Raw genomic sequence first — 5241 nt, 5'->3', positions numbered from 1 at the left:
GAGAGAGAGAGAGAGAGAGAGAGAGAGAGAGAGAGAGAGAGAGAGAGAGAGAGAGAGAGAGAGAGAGAGAGAGAGAGAGAGAGAGAGAGAGAGAGAGAGAGAGAGAGAGAGAGAGAGAGAGAGAGAGAGAGAGAGAGAGAGAGAGAGAGAGAGAGAGAGAGAGAGAGAGAGAGAGAGAGAGAGAAGAGAGAGAGAGAGAAGAGAGAAGAAAGAGAGAGAGAGAGAGAGAGAGAGAGAGAGAGAGAGAGAGAGAGAGAGAGAGAGAAACAGACCAAATATGACGACTGGTCCAGGAAGAAGCTGAGGGGCAGCGAGAACAAAGTAAACTAAAGAGGGATGATATGCCAGGTCTATTTCTTGCAGTATGCCAAAGCATTGCCTGTCATCTCTCGTACTGGAGAGGAGGGAGAACGAGACAGTGAGAAGAGAGAGAGAGAGAGAGAGAGAGGAGAGTGTGAAATGAGGGAAAGCCTGAATGCCCGTTTGCTGCCGCCTTGGTGTCCCTCCCCTCCACTCCTCTCCTCCCCCTCTCTTTATTCTCTATGCACCCTTTGGCTGCTGAGGCACCTGAGTGTATCCTGAAATATTCTTTCACACTCACACTTCCACCTCTGACTTATGGAGAGAGGAGACATATAGAGATAGAGCTATGCTCACAACACTACTGTGGTGTGGTGATATGATTAGACTAGTATCTAGCCACAGACAATATGCTTGATAGGTCTATGTTGTTGTCTTAGGTCTCTCTTTATGTAGTGTTGTGCTGTCTCTCTTGTCGTGATGTGTGTTTTGTCCTATATTTTATTTTATTTTTATTTTTTATTCCCAGCCCCTGTCCCTGCAGGAGGCCTTTTGTCTTCTGGTAGGCCGTCATTGTAAATAAGAATTTGTTCTTAACTGATTTGCCTAGTTAAATAAAGGTTAAATAAAAAATAAATAAAAAAATAATAAAGTTCAGACACATTGACCATGAGCATACATTGGATTTGAGTGCCAAATGTATCAGTAATGTATCATACACATGCAACCATGACGGTAGCCGCGATTGCCAATTGAGATTATAGAGTTTTATGGTGTCTGTCTACACAATACTAAACTCCTAGATCCAAGTGTTGCATAGCTGTAAAATCTAGTGAGCGAAATTACCACAAGACCAACATGTTATATTCCTTTTGTCTACTTTGTCTCAACCCATCAAAGTGCCAACAAACCCTTAGAATGTTCTAACTGGGTCTCCATGTGATGACATCATCCCCTGCAATGGTTGAATCCTCCTCATTGGGAAAATCCTGTTCCCATGACAACCCCCTACTCTATGTGTTCCAGCTTTCCTGTGCTAGTTGGGTAAGAAGGGAGGAGGTGAATGTGTGATGACATGTATTTGAAGATGGAGAACTAGATTAGTTGTGATAAATTGAGTAATTACTGACAATCTCCTGCATTCCTAGGATCAGCTAACTGAAAAGAGCCTGCAAAGATATCCTTTAAAGTAGCAAGATTAAAGCAGCAAAGCTTTGAAGGCGATATGGCTAAGTTATATTATCTGAGTGGAAGAGGAGGAAGATTAGTATGTCGGAGGAGCCTGACCTCTGCTGGTATTCAGATAAAAGTGCAGCATTTCCAACACTGAATAAATTAAATAACACACACACACACACACACACACACACACACACACACACACACACACACACACACACGTCACCAAACTTTATGCCAAGGATTCTACTTGAAACATACACTAGAAGAATATGTTTTCTGGAGAAATCCCAGAAGTGTCAATCATTGCATTCCCTGGAGTGCACTAGCCTGGCCCTCAACTCTCCTCATGTCCTCTCCCCTCTATCCCATAACCTGTCTCAACCCCACGCCTTTTGTAAACCTCTTTCTATGGAGCGTAGATAAATAACTATTCTCAAATCCAGTGCCTAAATCAACAACTTTCTATTGTCAGAGTGTGTTATTACTGAGAAGCTTGAATTGACTCTCCATGTTCCTCTCTGTCGCCAGTGTGTTGACATGCTTCTGACGCCAAAAACAACACAAATGAATGGACACAAATTAATCAGTAAGTTAATTAAAAGAGACTTTGTGGTTTTGACTCTGGAGAGTCAGAGATAAACATAGACATCTGCAGAGTAGCACCATGCCTTTGTGAAGTACTGATGTGAATAGCAAATATGCTTTTTTTAATTAGGTGTCTGATGTGGAGCTTGTTCAAACACTTCATGATACTATAAAACTATGTTAACTATGAAACACAAAGAGGTGATAGGCTACACTTATAGTGTAAACATGGGACTTACAATGTAAGTTTATTTATTTAACCTTTATTTAACAAGGCAAGTCAGTTAAGAACAAATTCTCATTTACAATGATGGGCTACCGGGGAACAGTGGGTTAACTGCCTTGTTCAGGAGCAGAACGACAGATTTTTACCTTGTCAGCTCGGGGATACGATCCAGCAACCTTTTGGTTACTGGCCCAACGCTTCAGGCTATCTGTCGCCCCAAAATGAGATAGTACAAACTGTTTTCAGTTTCTAATGATACTTTTTGTTGATGATAATAGAACTTGCATAGAGCATAGACTTTGATTTGTGTATAGACGGGTTGGCGGACAACGTCAGATAGTTAGCAACAATGACAAGAAACTGCCATGTGGGGAATTGTAGGTGGCTCATTTCAAATCATTGTATCTTGTTATTTATACCATGTCTTGTTTTGAAGTGTCTTTGCTAATATGGCTAAAATTCGCTAGCTAGCGAACCAACAACTGTAACCATGTATTTTAGAGACAAGTGCTCATTGTGCAAAGGTATTTGTGTTTCAATAAATATTTAGAGACTAAATACAGTTTACTTGTTATCAACAGTCTAAGCCAACCCCATCTGTTTTGCCCCATAGTTGCGCACACTTTGGTTTTGTTGCTAAACAACCAACCCGTCTATGTGTCCCAGGTAGTCTATTGGTAAGGTTTTTTTTTATTATTTGTGTAGCTACTAGGGGCAGTTTCTTTTTTTTGGAGAAAAATCCATGATCACAAAAGATATTAAGGACTTCAAAATCCATGAAACCTATGGAATGCAAAAGCAATCTTTATCTGAGAGAATGCAATTGAAATTTGATATCAGACTGAGCACTGGTAATTTGCAAAGTAATGTGGACCAATAATTGCATTTTGATGGATTTGACCCATTTTCAGATTTGGAAGTGAAAGGTCCTATACTGGGAAATCTTTCTGTAAATAAGCAATTTTACTTTCAATTGATTACAAGATTTTAAATCAAATCAAATGTTATTGGTCACATACAGTACACATGGTTAGCAGATGTTAATGCGAGTGTAGCAAAATGTGCTTCTAGTTCAGACAGTGCAGTAATATCTAACAAGTAATCTAACAATTCCACAACAACTACCTTATACACACAAATGTAAAGGAATGGAATAAAAATATGTACATATAAACATATGGATGAGTGATGGCCGAGCGGCATAGGCAAGATGCAATAGATGGCATAAAATACAGTATATACTGTACATATGAGATGAGTAATGTAAGATATGTAAACATTATTAAAGTGGCATTATTTAAAGTGACTAGTGATCAATTTATTAAAGTGACCAATGATTTGAGTCTGTATGTAGGTAGCAGCCTCTCTGTGTTAGTAATGGCTGTCTAACAGTCTGATGGCCTTGAGATAGAAGCTGTTTTTCAGTCTCTCGGTCCCAGCTTTGATGCACCTGTACTGACCTCGTCTTCTGGATGATAATGGGGTGAACAGGCAGTGGCTCGAGTGGTTGTTGTCCTTGATTATCTTTTTGTCCTTCCTGTACATCGGGTGCTGTAGGTGTCCTGGAGGGCAGGCAGTTTATCCCCGGTGATGCGTTGTGCAGACCGCACCACCCTCTGGGGAGCCTTGCAGTTGAGGACGGTGCAGTTGCCGTACCAGGCGGTGATACAGCCCAACAGGATGCTCTCAACTGTGCATCTGTAAAAGTTTGTGAGGGTTTTAGGTGACAAGACAAATATCTTCAGCCTCCTGTTGCGCCTTCTTCACCACACTGTCTGTGTGGGTGGACCATTTCAGTTTGTCCGTGATGTGTATGCCGAGGAACTTAAAACTTTCCACCTTCTCCACTGCTGTCCCGTCGATGTGGATAGGGGGGTGCTCCCTCTGCTGTTTCCTGAAGTCCACGATCATCTCTTTTTTATTGATGTTGAGAGAGAGGTTTTTTCCTGACCACACACTCTGAGTACCCTCACCTCCTCCCTGTTGGCTGTCTCGTCATTGTTGGCAACCAAGCCCATGACTGTTGTGTCATCTGCAAACTTGATGATTGAGTTGGAGGTGTGCATGGCCATACAGTCATGGGTGAACAGGGAGTACAGGAGGGGGCTGAGCACGCATCCTTGTGGGGCCCCAGTGTTGAGGATCAGCGAAGTGGAAATGTTGTTTCCTACCTTCACCACCCGGGGGCGGCCCGTCAGCAAGCCCAGGACCCAATTGCACAGGGTGAGGTTGAGACCCAGGGCCTCAAGCTTAATGATGAGCTTGGAGGGTACTATGGTGTTCAATGCTGAGCTGTAGTCAATGAACAGCATTCTTACATAGGTATTCCTCTTGTCCAGATGGGATAGGGCAGTGTGCAGTGTGATGGCGATTGCATTGTCTGTGGACCTGTTGCGGCAGTATGCAAACTGAAGTGGGTCTAGGGTAGCAGGTAAGGTGGAGGTGATATGATCCTTAACTAGTCTCTCAAAGCACTTCATGATGACAAAAGTGAGTGCTACGGGGTGGTAGTCATTTAGTTCAGTTATCTTTGCCTTCTTCGGTACAGGAACAATGGTGGCCATCTTGAAGCATGTGGGGACAGCAGACTAGGATAGGGAGCGATTGAATATGTCCGTAAACACACCAGCCAGCTGGTCTGCGCATGCTCTGAGGACGCGGCTAGGGTTGCCTTCTGGGCCAGCAGCCTTGTGAGGGTTAACACGTTTAAATGTCTTACTCACATCGGCCACGGAGAAGGAGAGGGTCCCGCAGTCCTTGGTAGTGGGCCGCATCAGTGGCACTGTATTATACTCAAAGTGGGCAAAGAAGGTGTTTAGTTTGTCTGGAAGCAAGACGTCGGTGTCCGTGATGTGGCTGGTTTTCTTTTTGTAGTCCGTCATTGCCTGTAGACCCTGCCACATATGTCTCGTGTCTGAGCCGTTAAATTGAAACTCCACTTTGTCCCT

The sequence above is a fragment of the Salmo salar genome, chromosome ssa13 (assembly GCF_905237065.1).
Source record: "Salmo salar chromosome ssa13, Ssal_v3.1, whole genome shotgun sequence".
NCBI classification, from domain to species: Eukaryota; Metazoa; Chordata; class Actinopteri; order Salmoniformes; family Salmonidae; genus Salmo; species Salmo salar.
Note: the sequence above shows the minus strand (reverse complement) of the source record.